This window comes from Marmota flaviventris, chromosome 13 (assembly GCF_047511675.1).
Source record: "Marmota flaviventris isolate mMarFla1 chromosome 13, mMarFla1.hap1, whole genome shotgun sequence".
Taxonomy (NCBI): Eukaryota; Metazoa; Chordata; class Mammalia; order Rodentia; family Sciuridae; genus Marmota; species Marmota flaviventris.
This window is the reverse complement of record NC_092510.1, coordinates 39,587,052-39,608,000: the sequence shown is the minus strand read 5'-3', so window position 1 is coordinate 39,608,000 and position 20,949 is coordinate 39,587,052.

Sequence of the window (20,949 nt, the reverse complement as noted above, 5' to 3'; positions counted from 1 at the left end):
AAAAAAACAGAAAATTAACTCTTTGATCCTCACAATATCTATGTGAGATTATCACCATTCTACAGATGAGAAAACTGAGACACAAAGAAGTTAAAAAACTTGCCCAAGCAGCACAGGCAAGATCCAGTCCCAGGCATTCTGGTTCCCAAGCTTGTGCTCTAGTGTTATGCTATAATGCCTCCAGGGGTTGACAACATCCTTACAACAAATATTTTGGACAGGCTACAAATAGCACATCTGGAAATGGTTCATCTGAAGTCTTTGGAGAAGGAGTGTCTAGTGTATAAGAGTTGCTTTGATATTGGAAAGCAAAGCAAAACCAAGTGGGAAAGAAAAAAACAAAAACAATACTTGTGATATGTGGTAGGTTGTCTTGCAAATCGCTCACCAAAGTCATGTCTTCAGAATGGGAACTGACCAGGGAGACCAAGACACAAATCTACGTGGATATTGACTAAAGTGTCACTCCAGCAGGGTACACTACTCCTTACTGGCTCAAATTGTCTTTTTAGAACCTTGCCTCTGCAATCCCAGCTCTTCACCAGTTACTTGTGATACCTGCATTGACAGATAACATACGTGTAGGGCGGGGAGGTGTTGTGAACTGTCAACATCAAGCCTTATCATATTAAATACAGGGAAGGATGACAATATGGTGAACCCCTCAGCCAGGGTCTCCTTCCTCAGTTGTCCTCCTATCTTCACAGGGAGTCAGGCAGTCTGACTTACTAATGAGCCATGTCACTAGCTTTGATGTTCTTCATTCAGACACATCAATAGGACTTACAGCACAAACTGGAGTCTGGTTCATTGAAACCATTCTTTCTTTGTTCTTCTATAGCAAATGCTTGAGACTTTGGAGAGTTAGAATGTGTTGGATTCCCACCACTGCAGCTCCCACAGCTGAAGCCCAGGGCATGCACAAATCAAAGAAAAGCCTAGGTTGGATGTTCCCTGTAGATAATGAAGTCATTTCTCCAAGAGGGACTTCTGAAAAGTCAAACCATTCACTTAGAGACTCTTCTCTACAGTCATTCAGGGTCATCTCTAGACCACCCAAATCACCAAGCCCAAGTCCACTCTCTTCTCTACTGAGCTATACTGTCTTTCTTTCAGTATTTTCATTTTCAGTTGTAACCTTTGTCATACTAAAATATAAGATTCCTATAGTTGGAAATATTTTTCATCAATGATAGATAGTGGTAGAAAAAATTACTATTAAAAAAGAGGCATTCCTGCAGTCTCTTGTCCATGAAGTGATGCCTGAGAATAAAACCTGATGTTATTCTTGGCCTGGCACTGGTTTCCTGCTCAGACTCTAAGTGAGGTCCATCCTCTGACTCAGATGCACCGGTCTTACTCCATCTGCCTGACCATATTCAGCCTCCAGATCCTCTCCTCATCTGTGACCAAGCATTTGTTCCTGAGTGTCCTGTTGCCTGGAACCCTCTTATTATCCATCCCATGACCTCCCTGACATTCAGCCCACAGTGAGCCCTCTGACTCTAGTCATGCTGGCCCAGTCACTCTAGGACAGATGAACCCCTTTTCTCTTTTTTTTCCCACTGATCACATTTTTTGAGTGACTCATTAATCTTAATTTTAATGTCTCAGAACTAGAGGCAACTATGATTTTAAATAGACAAATGATAAACATACATATCCCCATTTCCCTCATCTAAATGAGTGAAACCTTTACCTTTATGGGCAATTTGTCTTTATGGATGATCAGTTTGGTTCAATTAAAATTGCATTTATTGAATACATACACATAGTTATTGCAAAAAAAAATGTTTCAAAAATTACAAATATATGTAATGGAAAAAAGTTAGGTTTATTATTCATATCTCCATGAGACAATTGCTACTAAGAGTTTGGATACGTGGATCTGTTTTTGTGTGTGTGTGTGTGTGTGTGTGTGTAAAATGTGTACAATCATCTCTTGGTATTCACAGGGATTGATTCCAGGACCTCTGACAGATACCAAAATCTGTGGATGATCAAGTCACTTATACAAAAGGTGTGGCATTTGCATATATCTTATGTCCATTTTCTCTAGATGGCTTACAATACCTACTACAGTGTAAATGCTATGTAAATAGTTGTTATTCTGTATTTCTTAAGGAATAATGATAAGAAAAAAAAAAAGATCTACATGTTCAGTACAGATGGAAATTCTTCCTGAATATTTTCAATCTGTAATTGGTTGAATCTATGATGAGTAATGGTGAGGAGAGCTAACTGTATGTTTAATATTTGTAGGATCTATATAGCTATATGTACTAATAAAAGTGGAGTTTTTTGCAACTATCCTGGAGTTATACTATATATGAAATTTTGGAGTTTGTGGTTTTTCTTCACTTACTAATAAATCCGGAAAATCTTTTCCTATTGGCGCATATAAATCTGCTTCATTTTGTAAAGGATTATAGCATTCCATTGTATAAAAGTATCACAATTTATTCTAAAAATACCTAATGATGAAAATTTGGTTTGTTCTCAACTAATTTTCTAGAATAATGCACAATGAATGTCCTTGAACATCTCTTTACTTACTTGTATGAGTATTTTTATTGAGCTTAGAGTTTTGGACATGGACAGTACATCTGGGCTTCAGTTCCCATTTCCAGAAGGTTGTGAGAATCAAATGAGATAATTAACATTGTAACATGTATGTCATTTCCTCTACTTCCCTAGTATCTAAATCTCCACCTAAGTTGGACATTCTTCATTCAAATACTTCCTTACATTAAAAGTAGAAAAGATGCCAGTGACTCACCTTCCCAAACTCCCTTGTAGCCAGCAAAATTGTATGACCTAGGCTCCTTCTGTGAGATGCAGTCATGGTAATACACTACGACTGGGGAGCTACTGACATAACAGCCAAAGGCCAGGGAACTCTCTCCTCACTCTCCATCTTCAATGGTTATGGCCCTAATGGGAAAAACAAGATCAGTTTCTCATCAGAGAAAGAGCAATGGTACAAACTGTAGCTAGAGAGTGGGATGACTGACAGAAACAGGGGTTTCTTCATTAGAACAGATTTCAAACATGGTTTTGGACGTTGTTTCTGGCAGTTTAACCTCAAGCTTCGTTCTTTAGACATCTTGATGACTCTGAATTACTCAAAATCTTGTGAATAAAGTCATTTTCTGGCTAAATTAGTCAGGGACATTTTCTGTTGCTTGTAATTAAGAACACTGTCTGCTACATATGCATAGCTGTAAAACACCATCTGAAGATAGTAACATGGCAGATGCTCTTAGATTCCTCCCCAGTGACCCTTCCTCCTCCTTCCTTGCAAACAGGGTGGGAATTTGACCCAATTGAAGCTAAGATTATATAAAAGGAATGTTTCTTGGGACTTCATGGAAAGGATTTTCATTTCTTACCAATAAGAAAGAGGTAATTGAAGAGAAACTTTTTTTCTTCTCCTCCTTCTCCTTCTCCTCCTTCTCCTTCTCCTTCTGTAGCTGCCTTGCTTGCTGTGCTGTCCTATGTGAGAATGAGTTCTTTGGAGATCCAGCAGCCATTTTCTGACCATGTGGGAAGAAACTGCCTACTGGGGAATTAATGACAAAATTAAAAAATGTTAAGTCTTGGTCCTTGAATTTCCAAAACAAACTTGGAATGCCCACTGGATTATCTGTTAAAATTTAAAATGATCACAATTTTAGACATTAAAAATTAGGTGTGTTGTTACTTGCAGCTGAACACACCCTAGTTGGTACAAGACCATCTGAATATCTTTATAGCAGCTGAGAAAGGCTGTGCAGAAAGTTTTGAGATTTCAACACCTCAACCATGTGACCTTATCTCCACTGCAAAACAACTCCAAATTACTAGTGATATCTATCTGTATGAATTCATATCACATAACTGTCATCTCCCTCTAGACTCTACTGGCCCCAGGAAATCTACAAGATATAATAGTTGATATTATTTATAATTCTAAATTCATCATCTCATTTTAGTCTCAATACATTTGATGATGTAGGTATTATTTCTTCATCTTATAAACAAGAAAAATAATGTTTGGAGAGATTAGATAATATTCTCTGAGCCACACAGCTGGCAAGTTTTGCAGATGTATTTCAAATTCACACTTTTTCTTCTACTTCAGTGGATCTCATTGGCTGCCCAGTGGAATATCTGAGGAAACTGTAGAAAAACTGATGTCTATGTCCCTGCCCCAGAGATTCTAATGTAACAGACCTGGAGGGAAGTTTGGACACTAGAAATTTTGAAACAGCTTTGTTGAGGTTTAATTTACATGGCATAAAATTTACCCTTTATAATCATAAATTTGATTATTTAAAAATATATACTAAATAATTGTACAGACATTACTAAAATCTAGTTTTAGAATATTTTTGCACCCTAAGAATTCCCTTTTCCCAATTTTTAGTCCAATCTTTACTCTTATCTTTGGCCTTAGATCACCACTTATTTGCTTTCTAAGATCTCTATCAGTTTATCTTTTATGTACATTCATATAAATAGAATAATGCCATATTTAGTCTTTTTAAATTTCTTTTTTTAGTTGTTGATTGACCTTTATTTTATTTATTTATGTGTGAGAATCAAACCCATGCCAGGCAGGTGCGTTACTGCTCAGCCCCAGCCCCAGCCCTAGTCTTTTTTTTTTTTTTTTTTGGTACTTTTAAAGTATTTAATTTTTAGTTGTAGTTGGACACAATACCTTCATTATTTATTTTTATGTGATGCTAAGGATCGAACCTAGGGCCTCACATGTGCTAGGTGAGCACTCTCCCACTGAGCCACAACCCCAGCCCCCATATATAGTCTTTTGATTTGGTTTCTTTCACATCTCATAATATTGTTGAGGTTTATTGATATTATAGCATGTTTATTTTATTGTTGAACAGTATTCCAGTGTATGAATCTACCACATTTTGTTTAATCTTCAGTTGATGGACATTTGGATTTTTCCATTATTATTGTGAATGATGCTGCTATAAATGTTAGTGTATGTGCCTTTGTGTGGAAATATGTTTACGTTTCTCTTAAGTATATTTCTAAGAGCAAAATAACTGTTTTCCAGTGTGTACTATTTTTCATTCTCACCAGCAATGAATTAAGTTTTCATTTTCTTCATGTCTTGTCAACACTAGGTATTTTCAGTCTTAAAATTTTAGCCACTCTAGTTACTGTGATATAACACTGTTGTACTGGTTTTTATTTCCTAAGGACTAATGATATTAAATATATTTAAATATATTTTCAAGTATGTATTAACCATTTGTAGATGTTGCAATGTCTATTGAAATCATCTTGGATTATGTGTCTTCATATTAAACTATAAAAGTTCTTTATATATTCTAAAATAAGTCTTTTATCAGATATGTGATAAGTATTTCTTGTTAGTATTTCTGCCAGTCCATGACTGACCTTTTCATTTTTTTATTAGTTTTTTTTTGTTACAAACATTTTAATTTTGATGAAGTACAAAGTATCAATTTTTCATTTTGTGAATTGCTTTTGTGTCATATCTAAGAACTCTTTGTCCAACTCAAGGTCATGAAAGTTTCCCTTGTTTTCTGCCAAACTTTTAGCTTTTAATGGATTATAGGGCTATTATCCATTTGGAGTTTATTTTTGTGTATATTGTAAGGTGTTGCATATGAATATCCAATTTTTCCAGAATCATTTATTGAAAAAAATGTCTTTTTTTTTTTCCATTGAATTGTTTTGGAATCTTGTTGAATGGCATTGGAATTTTCAAATCTCCCGGGTACAGCCAAAGTTGATATTCTCACTGCCCAAAGATGTTTGCGTAACTAGGTCTTTTTCACTTTTCCATGTTAGATAAACATCTTGATACGTTCCAGAATCCAGAACACTTTTTTAGTCTTATGAGAGTCTGTGATATTTCTCTGGAATTTTTGCAAATGCTGTCACTGTCTATTGGACAGAAACCTCCAGATGCAACAGACTAGGAAAAAATCTTAAATTTAGAAATACCCACAATTTCCACTTGGGGGACTGTTCTGTTGTTCCTGCATGAGCCAGTCAGATTTTCCTATTGAATTCTAAGGTGTTAAAAGGCAGAGACCATGATTTAATAATCCAGAACAATACAATAGCTCCCTTGTTGGGCATCTGCTGTGTTCCAGTGCTGTGCTCAGCACTTTGTAGCTATTGTCTCATATAATCATTCTTTCCAGGACTCCTGAGTTGAGTTTCACAGAGATTACATAACTTACCAGTAAACGGTAGATCCAGGATTCATATGTTTGAAGGTCTATCTACCAAACCACAAAAAAATAACCAAACAAACGTTACTAGATAGACAGGAAATGGCTCCAAGTTCCCCAACCTGTTGCACACCAATAACATAACCATAGCTTAAAAGGGTTGAGCAAGAGAGGTTGACAAAAGCCTTGACATGAGTGGGTTAGGTCTCTTCTTGAGATGGCACTCAGAGGCTTTGTTTTTATTTTTTATTGTGATGACAGTTTAGAATTTTGATGCAACTGCAGAGAGTGGCAATTTATTTCACAAATTGTGTGGCTGGTTTACTATGTTTTTGTTGGTTTTTCCCTTCATCCTTGACAATGGTCAGTGTTCCTCTTTTCTCTGGAATGATGTGAGTAAGAGTGTACTGAGACTTTGGAGGGGATGTGTTCTCTCCCACAAGCCATCCACAAATGTATAATACTTAATCTGGTTTGCTCTAGTCGCCTTTTCAGTTTGAAAGATGATGTCTATGGTATTCCTGATACTTCTGCTTGGATCACATTGCCACAGATGAAGCCATACCTTTGCTCAGTTCAAAAGTAGTGTCAACCTGATGCCCTCTGTCAGTTTCTGGCTAAGCATTATATTTGTGGAGCCGGGGCTGCCTGTGCCAAGCTGGTGGTTTAAAAAGGGGTGATGACTTGCACACCAGCTCTACCAGGCATGATTAGTGCCACTGCTGTCTTTCCCAGCTATTACTGCCACTGAACCTCCTGCCCGTCTAGCCCAAGAGACCCACCCATGACAGCTCTTTCCAGGCTGGCTTTTCACAGGGTTTCTAAACCTCTGCTCAGGAAATCAGATGAGACTTCTGCTCAGCCTTCTCTTGGAAAAAGCTAAATTCATAACAGCTGATTCAGTCCAGTGACCTTTGAGTTCTCAGCTGTCAGGTCTACATGTCTGCCCTTCCAGTTTGTACAAGTAAAACAGAATGCCCCTCTACTTAGCATTTTTGTTTTCTAATGGGAACCAAAGGGTCCTGCCCTCACCATGAATCACAGCTTCAATAAGGAAATAGCATGTCTTAAAACTCAACCCTCATCATTTTATTAAAATGCATTTCAAGGTCCATTAATGTAATATGTGGGGGCACTCAAGGGTCTATGGTGGCCAGTGGTGTTTTTATGAAACAGATTGGTCCCAACAATTTTTGCATAAATTTACAATTTATTGGAGCACTTGCTACTGCTCATTCTTCAAAGCTAATGAGTTGGTAATGCCCTGGTTACATAATAACTGTGATTCTAGACATTATCTACTGAAAGCCAGGACAGTGCTCACCATTTCTTTTTGACCTTCCATACTCAGAATTTCATGTGGTGGAGAGGACAATGCACTCCTGAGGTGGTCAAGTGTGGGTTCCCATCCAGCCCTGCCATTCTTTAGCTGAGTTACTTTGGTGAAATCACTTAATTTCTAAGCTCAGTAGTTAATTAGGGAGACTTCTTTGAGAACCCACCTTGTTCACCTGCAAATCTCCCAGGCCTCTAAGCTCTCTCTGGAAATGTTGCTTCCCCATGAAACTGCGCAATATATCTCTCCCAACAGAATCCATTCCTCTCCCTCCTACTCCCTTGCTACTTTTCAAATTCTTCTAATACAGGTTGAGCATCCCAAATCCAAAAATACAAATTTGAAAGTGCTCCAAAATCTGTGAGGTTTTGACTGCCAACATGATGCCACAAGTGAAAAATTTTATACCCATCTTCATGTGATGGCTTGCAGTCAAATGCAGGTGCACTAAAAATATCATATAAAATTATCTTTGGGCTATGTATATACAATGTATATCAAACATAAACAAAATATCATGTTTAGACTTGGGTCCCATCTCCAAGAGACCTCATTACATATATGCAAATATTCTAAAATTCAAAAGTACCCCAAATCTGAAATACTTCTTGTCTTAAGCCTTTTAGATAAGGGTTATTCAACCTGTATAGCACTGATCCCATAGCACCCAATTTATTTTCACATGTCTATCCAGAAACAACTGGAATGCTGAAAGTTTGGGATCTTGTCCCGTTTATATCTATGTAACACAGACCTAAACAGGTAGAACACCTAGTAGGTACAAAACAAATGTTGGCTTGAATAACGAATGATTGTTGTTCTTGGATGACTGGGCCATGCTTACGCTTGGCTGTATCCTATAACCACTTTCATTGGTGACCCACCACTTTTGTTCCTTCTCTTCCTTAGAAAACAACTTTTCCTCAACTCCAATTATAATCCTGGTAGGACAGTCAGTTAGAGCATCTTCCTCTAGGAGCAAACATGACATGACATACCTGGTCAACCATGATAAGGCAAGGGGGAAGAGAAGCCTGTGGTCGGAGCTTGGCCCATCATGGCCCTTCTGAGATGTATTTCACTTTGTTTGCAACAATAATCAAGGGAGGCACTGCGATGTGATTCTTGGTACATCCAGGTGTATGAACAGAGACAAATGTGACATTAATTGGGAGGGGGTTGTTCAACCTTATAAAGAATGCTTCTATCATATTCTACTTGGTCCCTCCGTGGTGGTGTTCAATTCTTTTGCCTCCTCCTTGCAGCTCTATCCTGCTGGCATTTCTGTGGCAATCAGTCTCTGTTGAGTCCTCTCCCACTCTCAGGTCACTCCTTGCTCATCTCCTTTTAGACTCCTCTTTTTTCAGAGTTTGTCCTTAGATGTAGAGGGATGAGGTATCTTGCCTTTGGGATCATAGAAATTGTAGGACAGGAACAAGGAGCTGCTAATGTCCATCTAACACCATCTGTTGAAATCTGTTTTCAGCAGGAAAGAATGAAGTCGGGCAGAGGCAAACAGAGTGGAGAGATGTGGGGTTGGAGGATGAGACAAAGAGTATAAGTAAAGAGGCTTGGCAGCACCGAGTCCCAAGGTCCAGCGATTTCTCTCCCTTCCATTCTGGAACTTCCATTGTCTTTCTAACATATCCCTTCATACATAAGTGAGTTCCTGTTACTTCAACCAAGCTTATCTAAAATTTACCCCCAACCCATCCTTTAGCTCATATCATAGTGGGAAAATGTTTACTGTGACAACTTAGCATAGTGAAATACCCAGTCCAGGGTCTTATACAAGGAGGCAAGTTTCCAGGGCCCAACAATGTTTTTTTTTTTCCAGACGACAACTCAAATTTTGCAATCATTCTTTGTTTCTAGATGATCTTTTAAAATCCAACCCAATCCTTGTTTCCAGCACAGCGTTCTGAGAAACCAGCAGCCCTCAGAAGAATGTGTGTGTATGTGTGTGTGTGTGTGTGTGTACATATTATATATCTTTATGTATACATACACACCGACCCAACAATAAACAGCAACAACTACAGCAGAAACCTCTCAACTGGTTTAATTCTGCAGGCCCCACCAGTGACTGACAGTGTTCTGGGTGGGGAGCAGTGTAGCTGAAGGCAGTCAGTTGCCTGCTGGTATTTTCTGCTTTGTTCTACATAGTTGCCTTTGTGCATGTGCCTATTACATGAAGAACGAAATGAAAACTCTATGGGACTGAAAATGGCACTTAAAATAGCATTATGTCCTTTCAGAGTCTCCTATTTGACTCTGTAGCTAGGCAGGTGTTTTTTAGCAGAAGAAAAGATTTTGTTTTTAAAGTACTTGTGCGGATCTGAGGAAAATGATAGCTATGATTTCCCCTTGCCTGTCACCCTCTCCAGTAAATTCTTCTTTTAAAATGACAGGTCCCACTGTGAAGGCCACCAGATAAACTTTACACTTTCCAGTGGCAAAGGAGATAAAGGTTATGTGAGAGTTCCAAGGTAAATTGTCTTAGTGGCATTTTGTTAGCTGAAGAGAGGGTGGGTTTTGGTAACAGGAAGCCTTGATAATTAAAATTGTACTGGCTATTTTTAGATTGCCACGGACTTTCCTTGGTATTCAAGTAGGAATGGGCATTATAGTTAAGGTATGATGTGTGTATCTATTCCTTGCCCTTCTCCTTTTCTAGATCACCACCCTCCACAGCCTGTGCTTCTGAAGCAACTTTAACACCAGGCTTCCTAAAGGATTTGGCCAGTGGTTTTTATTCATCTTGTGACCAGAATCAAGAATCTCTTTGAAAAGAAGCAAACAGAGAAGAAGCAGAGGCCAGCATGTAGACCAATCCATGCCTGAAGTGAGAACATCGGTACCCTTTTCGTTAAGATGAGCCAATTGGTTTAAGCCTATTTGGCTTGATTTTTAATATTACATTCTGGAAGATTCCTGATATGCATCACTTCAGTCTTTGGGTTCTTTCTCCATGAAGAAGTTTACATAGAACCATGAGAAACATGAACTACATCCACATGCATCTCTAAGCCCTGATCTCCCTTCCTCCCAGTTACCCTCCTACAGCCATTTGACCTCAAGGCCATTGAATTTGCTAACTCCAGCTGAATTCAGTTCTAAATGAACTTTTTTTTTTTCTTCAAGGAGAAAAGTATAGAACATAGAACAGAAATTCACAAAGTGAGACCCCAGAGCCAACAGCACACATATTATCTGGGAACTTATCAGAAGTGCAAACTTTTGTAAAAATAAATAAATAAATATATTGTTTGTCCTTTTTAGATCTACATGACACTAGAGCATGTTCTGACATACTATATGTATAATGGAGTATAACTTTTTCTAATTAGGACCTCATTCTTGTGGTTGTACATGTGGTGGAGTTTCACTGGTGGTGTATTCATATATGAACACAGGGAAATTTTGAGATCTGTCCCAGACCTCTTGAACCAGAAACTCTGAGGTGGGACCCAGCAATCTATTCTTGAACCAGCTCTGCAGGGGTTTCAGATGCCAACTGCAGCTGGAGAACTGCCAGCACGGAGGGTGTCCAAAGCCAACATAAACTGTGGAACAGACAAGATTAGCATTTATAATTAAGAAATTTGAAAAGGCACTAGTAAGACCAGGAAGGTATCTCATAAGGACTGTTTTATGACACAGGATGCAAATTTTAAATGGTGCATGCAGTAAGTCAAATATGGCCTTTGACAAATGTGGAAACAAAAACTGCACTGGGACTTAATGAACACCTGTGGTTTTCTGCACACCAACACAAGTGATCTGGGGGTAAAAGTGCAGGGATGTTTCTTTTGTAGAAGAAACCATTGTAAAGCAGCTATTTTAGAAAAAAAAAAATTCCACAGATGATCACATTTTGATATCATCTTTGGTGGTTGGCAGTCTGGTAAGTTGGAAAGTTTGGGGGAAGGGAAATCATTGGACATCTGTGCAAAATAATTTTTTTTCTGTTGTAGTGGGAGCTGATCCATAGCATCCTATCTTATAATGATGACAGTGATTTGGTAGGAAGAAGGAGGAAAGTCCTTTGAGCACCGAGTGCTTGGTGGTCCTACTCACTTAACATATCACTGCAACTAGAAGGTAAGGCTCAAAGAAACCATGCGGGAGAGCCTATGTGTCTTAGCAAAGCACTCTTCACCAAGCCACACCTGGGTCTGCACACTTAGAGCAAGTATAAAGTTAAGGAAAAATCCTAACTGCATTGCCAGGAGGAGGACTGGTCTTGACTCTTCTATTTGACCCTCGATCCCTCCCAACCCAACTTTTCCTTAGACAGTGTTCCTGTGGCCACTGCATTCTCTCGACACTCAGGGGCAATCCTCAGTATTAATCAGGAAAAGCCTGATTAATATAACTTGGTTACATTCTGGATACATTTTGAACACTGAGTGCTAACATGTAGATAAACAGCTAACCCCTTCCCAGGTCCCAGGCTCCAGGCCATAAATCCAGGGGAGTCCAAGCAACCCTGGTTAATTCTGGGGACTCTTTCCTGCAAATTCAGCCTCACCTCCCAGATTCAAGAACTTGATAGGAAATTAGTAGTTCCTACAAGGAGCTCCTAGTGCAGCCTTTGTTGGCTACTCCTCCTTCTGAAAGATGCTTGTGAATAACCAACATTTCATCCTGTCAGGTGCTCTCTGTACCCATCCGTTTCTCAGTCTTTTCCTCTGTTGCCAAATAATTAGTTGGTATTCAACAATGCTGCTTCTGTTAAATGCCTGCTAAATGAGGTAAGGCTCTAGGATGAAGGCCAACGCCTCTAACACACACACACACACACACACACACACACACACATATACACCACACACATACACACACGAAAGATGTCTTTTCCAGTCATGAATCTTATTATTTAAAATTAAAAATAACCCACAGCAACAAAACTGAGCAAGGAAAGCTCACTTTCTCCTTTGCTGCAGCCACCGCCATAATGTTTGGTATTAGCATGACTGGTGTAAAATCCCACTGTCAGTGCTATTATCCATCAAGAGTTCATCTGGTTTTCCTTTCTCACTCATGTGTGATGGCAAAAGCTAGGATTTGTCATTGGCACATCTAAGTTCAAATGCTGGTTCTACCACTTATTTGGAAAATCTACTAAAGCCCCATCTCCTGCCATTCAATAGGCATGTATGGAGTGTCTACTAAATACCCAGCACAGATCTGGCCACTTTGAATTTGTCAATGAATCAGACAGGATATTTGTTCTCATTGAACTTACATTCTAGCAAGAAGATACAATAACCATATGCATAAGAAAATGTATACTATATTAGAAAGTGGTAATTTGCTTCACAATTGTGGGGGACCAGGTTTCAATATTAAGTAGGATAGTGAGCATTATCTTCAAGAGAAAAGATCTGAGAATGAGAGGCTAACCTGAGAAGATATATAGAGGTAGAATGAAAGTTCCAGGTACAGGGAGGAGCTAGATCAAAGGTCCTGAGGTAGGAGCACTGCTAGTGAGTTTGAGGAAGAGGCAGGAGGACTGTGTGGCCAGAGTGGAGTGAACAATGGGGTAAGGAGTAAGAGAGGAGGTTGGGAGGTAATGGAGAAGTGGGCTTAACTTGGTCATGAGAGGCAAATCAAGAACATTGACTTTATTGACTTGGGGAGTACAGAATTTTGAGGAGTGATTTTATGTAATCAGAGCTGAATTGCACAGGTTGCTGTGTGGAGGACAGTCTATAGGGGGCAGGAGAGATGCAAGATACCTCTTTCAAGACTAAGACTAGAATCCAGGGAAGAAATAAAGATGAGATGAGCCAAGCTGGCAGTAGGGTAGGGAGAAACTTGGTTACATTCTGGATACATTTTGAACACTGAGTGCTAACATGATGTCTTGATGGATTGAATGTGAGGTGTGAGAGAGAGAAATGACTCCAAAAATTTTGGCCTGAGTAACAGGAAAAGTGCAACTGCCATCAACCAAGGTGCAGACTGTTTTGTGAAAATTAGCTGTCAAGCTCATTCCATGGAGTCAGGCACATAGTGGACATTTGCTAAAGGTCCCTTCTTCCATACCAGCCTCTCCTAATCCTGTCTCCCAATGGATCATGATGTTGCTGCTTCTTAAAGCCTCAGTCTTCTCATCTTTAACTGGGGGGCAGTGAGTAGAGCTAGGAATGTGCTGAGAATTTCAGGACAGGGAGCATTTTGAAAAGGCTGGGCCCAGAGTAAACGTTCAATGAATGTTGGATTTGATTAGAAAGGAAATTGTACCAACTGTTAGGTATATAGGCACGGGGTGGGTTAGACTGGCCTTCCTATTGTCTTTCCCTGTGCTTAGGGAATCTGCTCAAATGTCAACTTGTATATTTCACTCAGCTCTCAATGGCTCCCAACTGCTTACGTGACCAAGACCAGGATTTTAAGAAGAACTTACAGGCCTATCACAGTCCACTTCCGATTCATCCATGGGCACCAAGCCACATGTTTCTCTTCCCAACCTCTGAGTGCATATCCAAGCCGTAGAGCATGGTCCTGCTCTCCTGTCCTCTACAATGTCCCTTCCCTTCTCTTCTACCCTTTGGTGATGTCCTACTTTTCTTTTAGGACACAGACCCAATGCTGCCATCTCTCATAAAACCTTATTTAGCTCCCCCAGGCATTTTCCTTCTTTGTAGTGCTACTGTAGAGTGGAACATATATCTGGTGGTACTTCTCTCACATCGCAGAGCAGGGATGATATTAAAATGTTGAAGAGTTAGTACAGCCTAGAACCAGCCAATCAGAATAGACACCATGAGTCACCAGCCAGTCTGGGTGCACCAGCTGAATGCTGGCCTTCCCACATGCCTGATGCATGGTCTCGCCTGTCTCTACAATTTGATTCTAAGGTCTCATGGGCCAGAGACCACTATTATTTACCAAAGAGTGTCTGACACTTCTTAACCTCTATCTGAATATTTTCTGAATAAACAATCATATGAAAAAGAAAACCAAAGGTCCCGGCCTCCTTCAAAATCACCTTGGAACCAATTTCTCACTCGTGGTGCAGCTTGTATCAAAGAATCCTCCTTCACCTTACCTCTGGCTGTAGGAAGGCCCAGTCTCCTGCCTCCTTCCCTCCTCTTCCCGATGCTGTATCGCAATCAAAGACATTCATGTTGGAGCTAAAGGTGTCTCCCCAAGAGCAAGTTTTCACAAGCTGAGAAGCCAAAACCCACAGCATCCCCCCTTCCATCCGTTCCAGAGCGTGCAGTTGGCCTTCGGTGCCAAGAGGGGGAAATAGAAGGTTGTTTGAATTCACAGCCTCCAGCTCAGCTCAGCGTTGGCAACTTCCGTTGCCTGCTTTTCCTCACTTGTACACTCACCTTTTCTAGTCCCAACTTGAAAGTGGGTTTGGGAAATTTATTCCCTCCTCGTCAGGAAAAACAAGCTCCAAATAGGCCAAAGTAAATTGGCAGGGTATTTGAATAAATGATTATTTTTCCTAAGTGGCCTCTCACACATAGCCGAAGTCCATGATTTGGGCCCAAAAATAAATAGAGGGAAAGTGAGAAATATTAGATTAAAGAGGGTTGGACAATCTACACAGAATTCCCCAAAGTTCAATCTGGAAGAGGCCCTGGAGATCAGCTACTTCAAGGTTTCTCAAACAGTGCTCCAAGGATCCCAGGAGTTTCGAGGAGTCCCATCAGGGGGATAAGTGTCACAAGAAACCCCAACAAGGGGGACTCCCAGCCCTCTGTCACCTCTCCAACCAGCTTTGGTAAGGTTTTATCTGTTTTGCATAAGTATTTACTTGCATAGAGAGTTTTGTAGTTAAAAAGGCTTACACAGTACTGTTCCAAGGCCAGGTACACACATTTTACAAGTGAGGAAATCAAGGCTGAGAGAGAAGAAATTCGTTGCCTAGGCTTTCCATAGCGAATTGATGATGGAATTAGAATTCAATTTCAAGTCGTCTAATTCAAAGCTGATACTTTCTTTTTGTTTGTGGTGGTGTTACACAACATTTGTCACTGGCCCACATTTCCCTTTTCTTCAGTTGAGGGATTCTCTTTTCTCCTCCTATGGTTTTGGCTGAGGACTTGGGTACTTCATTTGGCATGACCTCCCAGAGCCTGCAGTCCATGACACACTAATTGGTTCAGAGGTGTCTACAAAACCTAGGCAGGGCCAGCAGAGCTTTTTCTTATAGTCACACACACACACTCAGAGAGAGAGAGAGAGAGAGAGAGAGAGAGAGAATGTCTGTATTTCTGAGACCAATGATATTACAATCCTATGTAACCTGGAGCTATCAGAGGCCTTTCAGCAGAAGAGTTTGAGAATAAATGCAACACAAAGGAAAGCAAGTCAGGTGGAGAGAGAAGTAGCAGATTCCTGAAGGCAGTGTTTGAACTTTCAGACCCAGCTGTGTCTAAGGTTTGGATTATCTCTTAACTTTTCAATCTTGTGAGACATTAATTCTTTTTATAGTTAAATTAATTTGGTTGGGTTTCTGTCATTCATTGAAATAGTGGTCTAACATGTTGTATTAGTCCATTTCTGTTACTTTAATGAAATACCTGAGGCAGACTACATAAAGAAGAAAAACTTTGTCGTGACTCAGTATTCCAGACTTACACAATCTATGGGGGCTCATCTGGTGATGACTTTTTGCTGGCAGAGTCTGCAGGTGGTACAAATCATCACATGGCAAGAGACAGGGAATATACACGTATACATATGTGCCTCTCTCCTCCTCTAATAAAATAAGCAAGATCCAGTCACAGGACTCCATCCTAATGGTCTTGTCTAACCACTTCCCAAAGATCCCACCCTAAACACTATAGTTGGATTAAGTTTTCATTCTCTTGGTACCATTAACTTATAATTTTGGAGATTAAACTTCTGCATAAATCTGAAGGGACAAATCAAATGCAAACTATAGCATATGTGTCCAAGGTAACTTTTATTTATAAAATATTTTATGTCATACTAAGCTCCACCATTACACCTGGTAACAGAGTCAATGGAGACACCCTTCATCAGCCCAACATAGTAGCATCTCTTTCCTGTCCAGAAACTCTAGTGTGTTGTGACATCTTGGATTCTGTGTGTCCTTGCATCCATCATCTGAACAGGAAAGAGATGATAACATTCTGGACACTCATTTGCCCAGCAGGTATTCTTTGAGAGACCTCTAAATGCAGTTCTAATTTCTCACACAATTGATGTGAACCCACAGACTAGCTGTCAGCCAGGTGAAGGGGGAACATATTGACATGAGAGATAGAAGATTAAGCTTTTGTTTGATGTCTTGCCTTCCTGGCTGGGGCTCTTTCAACAAGAGGAAGAATATATATGTTATCAGTCAAGGTCTAATTGGAAAAACAGGAATCACGTCAACAATTGACAACAGATTGAATTTATTAACAGAATTGGTTTCACAGATGATGGAGGAACAGAGAAACCAAATAAGACAGGCAATCCAGACATCAGTAATAATAGGAAGCACCTAAGTACTCACCATTTGTAGGGCCAGAAGGACAAAAAGAGGAGGTGGTGATACTGCAGCCCAGGAGCCAGGGCCATTGGATAGAAATTGAACCACAGTGGGCCTGACTGACAGAAATCAGCCTCAAGAAGGATGCTCAGCCATCCCTCCACTGTGGAAATGCAGGCAGAAGTCAGGTGAGGCAAGTGGTTTGGGTAGGAATACCCTGACTTCTTTATTTTTCCTACCCGTGATGGAGCAAGAACCAAAGTATGTTCACCAAGATGTACCTAGTTTGTAGAAATCATGGGGAGGGGTTGGGTTCTGTTCCCCCAGTTCTATTTGATGTCTTTCACAGAGTTGCAGTGGAAATGGTGTCTCAGCAAGGTTTGTTTCCATGAGGTGGAATCTGCTTTGGGCTTCCTAGTTTTTGTTGGGGAAAACTGTGTCCCCTTTTTTCTATCACTTTCAGGCCGTGTAGACATTTGCTACTGAGTTACATCAGCCATGTCCTGGAAACAGTGGGGCTGGGATCAGCCACATCTCCAGAAGCAGCTGACCTAGGTCTCTGTTCCTTGCCCATTGTGGTCTGAGTGGGCACAGTCTTGGGTGATTTTTGTTAAGTCAGATGAAGAGACAAACATTTGGCTGTGGGCCCATCTGTCCCATGGAAATTCATGGCTCTAAGCCTGACAATGTGCAATTAAAAGAAAGCCAGGCCATCCATGGGAACAAACCCAGTTGATAAATTCCAAGAAAGGGGGTAGGACTTCCTGAAACTCTTGGGTCATCTTCTCTGCCTTGTTTTATTTCTCCATGGAATGTGCCAAGCCAAGAAAGCCAGAAGGTCATTGAGCAAAGTTACTCATTTATGGGTCCTTGATTTGGTCCAACCCCAATTTGTTATAGTTTGCTTCTTGACAGCAAGCAAGGGAAAGCCTCCGCCTGGCAAGGAGACGCTGCCTAATCTTTGTTGATATTGGGAGGGTCTGCAGTTCATCAAGTGGAAAATTGGGATTTAATGGGAAATGACTCTTGGGGAGGAATTGAGACATCTTCTTGTGTTTTACGTGTTTTAAAATGTTGCATGATTTCTAGCTGCTTAATTATAGAGCTATTCATTCACCAAACATTTGTTGAGTAATCTGTTAGGGAGTCTTTTTCGTTTTTTTTTTTTTTTTTCTCTCAGAAAACAAAACAGTAAAGGGCAACACCATGAGAAATCCCCTTTAGTATTTTCTCTTTTCAAGAGGCCAGTAACATCTCAGCATTTTGTAATAGCTAGACTTGAGGTGAAGAAGATGCTTTACTAGTTCAAACCCACAGAAGGACGCTGTTGTAGAGTGGAGACAGCACAGACCCAAGGCAGACTTGGACTCTGACTGTGCCATTTATCAGCTGTGTGGATGTGGGTGAATCACTTCCCTTCTGAACCTCAATTTTAACATTAAAAGAATGAGTATTCCAATACCCTTCATGGAAGGAAAGAATCAGAAATAAAGAAATCTCTAACATATTAGCATTTTATTGGACACAAAATAAGTGTTCAAATAATTGAAAGTATCATTATGATTTATGCCATTATTGTCAGGCATATCTCTGTGCCAAGCTAAAGTGAGCTCACATTATTTATCTCTCCCCCAATCCCACAGGTCTCTTCACTCCCTAATTAGGCTAACCAGGCACACAGTATCGAATCCTCTCTGATAAGACATTTTGACAAAATGTCCTCTCTAATGGACATTTTGTCAGTTCTCTTTAACCTTCTGCCATCTCTGAATAGCCTATGCCATTGTGCTGTTCTAGGTTTGTGCAAATGCTCCCAGCATAGTGCCTAATTCAGAGTAGGCTCTTGGTAAATACACTCATCCCCTGGTATCATGGCATATTGGTTACAGAACACCAGAATATGAGGATGCTCAAGATCATTATATAAAATGACATAGTATTTGCGTATAACCTATAAAATATTCCCATATACTTTAAAGCATCACTAGATTACTTATAATACCCTGGTGTAAATGCTATGTAAATAGTTGTTGTGCTGTATATAGAGGTTAATGACCAGAAAACGGTCTGTACATGTTCAGTACAGATGCAATATTTTTTTGAATATTTTCAATATGTAACTGAATCTGTGGATGTGCAACTTATGGGGGAAGGGCTGACTGTATTGACTGAGCCAACAAGTGACTGAGTTGACTTGATAAATACAGCTGCATGCAAATGTGTAATAATCCTAACTAGTTGTGTGTATTTTAGGGTGGGACTGCAAATAATCCAAAGGAAGATCACTTGTGTGAGAATTCCAGGGGTTTTCACATGAGAATTTTGGGGCAATGGATTGGGAAAGCTCTTTTGGGAGGTGGACTTTGGGGTGTTCCTCAAATAATGCCCTGGATTTACACTCTAACACCACCTAGAAGCACTGTCTATTTTAAGAAGTATGAAAGTTGTGGGTTGGGTTATCTTTGGATAATTACTGGGAATTTCTTATAAGCTTTTTTAAAACATTGCAAAAAAATTGTTTCTTATGCCTGAGTATCTCACTTGTAACCTATACCTATGGTAGGGCACACACTGCTGCAAATTATTTAGTAGGCAGTGGTAACAGATGTGCTCAAGCCTCCTTGTAATAATGGCAGATACCAGGCCAAAACTAGGCTGTAATCAGTGCCCACATGAACTGTGCACATGTTCTAGAACTCTGAATTTGGTTTCTTCAGCACCCGACTCTAATCGAAAGAGCCACCCAGCCACAAATAGGAGACAAACAATCAGAGATCTCATATTTGTCCCAAGCTTCCCTTCTAGAAAAAAAAATTGAGTATTTAGAGCTTTCTACTGATGTTGACTTTGGCAAACAATATTTCTTTGCATAAAATTCATAACATATCACTTTCATTTGCATTTTCTCTCCCACCAACAATAAAAAGAGGTGTTTTGCTGTTTGTTCTTCACTTGCATCTCCCCAGCTGTCCCCTGCCCTTCTCCACCTTGCTCTGAACTCAGAGGAGGATGGAGCTGACTCTCTGTAGTTTGTCACCAGGCTCCCTAAGCTCTGGCTTCTAATTGTGTTCACCCAAAGGGAAATGCCAGTAAAAGACTAGAGGATGGGAGAGAGGTGGGGTGTTTATGTCCCTTCTACCTTGCTGCTCTGGGCTTTGTTCTAGCAGTAACTTTCTTTCTTTCTTCCTCTTTCTTTCTTTCTCTCTTTCCTTTTTTTGTTCTTTTTAGTTATACATGACAGTAGAGTATATTTTGACATATTTAAACAAACATGGAGTACATCTTATTCTAATTAGGATCTCAGTCTGTGGTTGAACATGATGTAGAGACTCACTGTATCAAAGCTGTATCACATTCATTCTACTGTCTTCCCTAAACCTGTCTCCCTCCCTTTCCTTCATTCAACTTTGTCTAATTTACTAAACTTCTATTCTTCTCCTCCCTCCTCCTTGTTGTATGTTAGTATCCGCATATCAGAGAAAACATCTGACCTTTGATTTTTTGGGTTTGGCTTTTTCCACTTAGCATAAGTCTACCTATCCATCCACTTACTGGCAAAAGTCATAAATGCAAGTGAAGAACAAACAACAAAACACCTCTTTTTATTTGTGGTGGAGAGAAAATGCAAATGAAAGTGATATGTTGGGCTGGGGATGTGGCTCAAGTGGTAGCGTGCTCGCCTGACATGCATGCGGCCTGGGTTCGATCCTCAGCACCACATACAAACAAAGATGTTGTGTCTGCCAAAAACTATCTAAATAAATAAATTCTCTCTCTCTCTCTCCCCAAAAAAAAAAAAAAGAAAGAAAGTGATATGTTATACATTTTATGCAAAAAAAAAATGTTTGTCAAAGTCGACATCAGTAGTCAACATCAGTCTATTTTATGGCTGAGTAATATTCCTCTCATTACAGCTGCAGTTCTCAGCA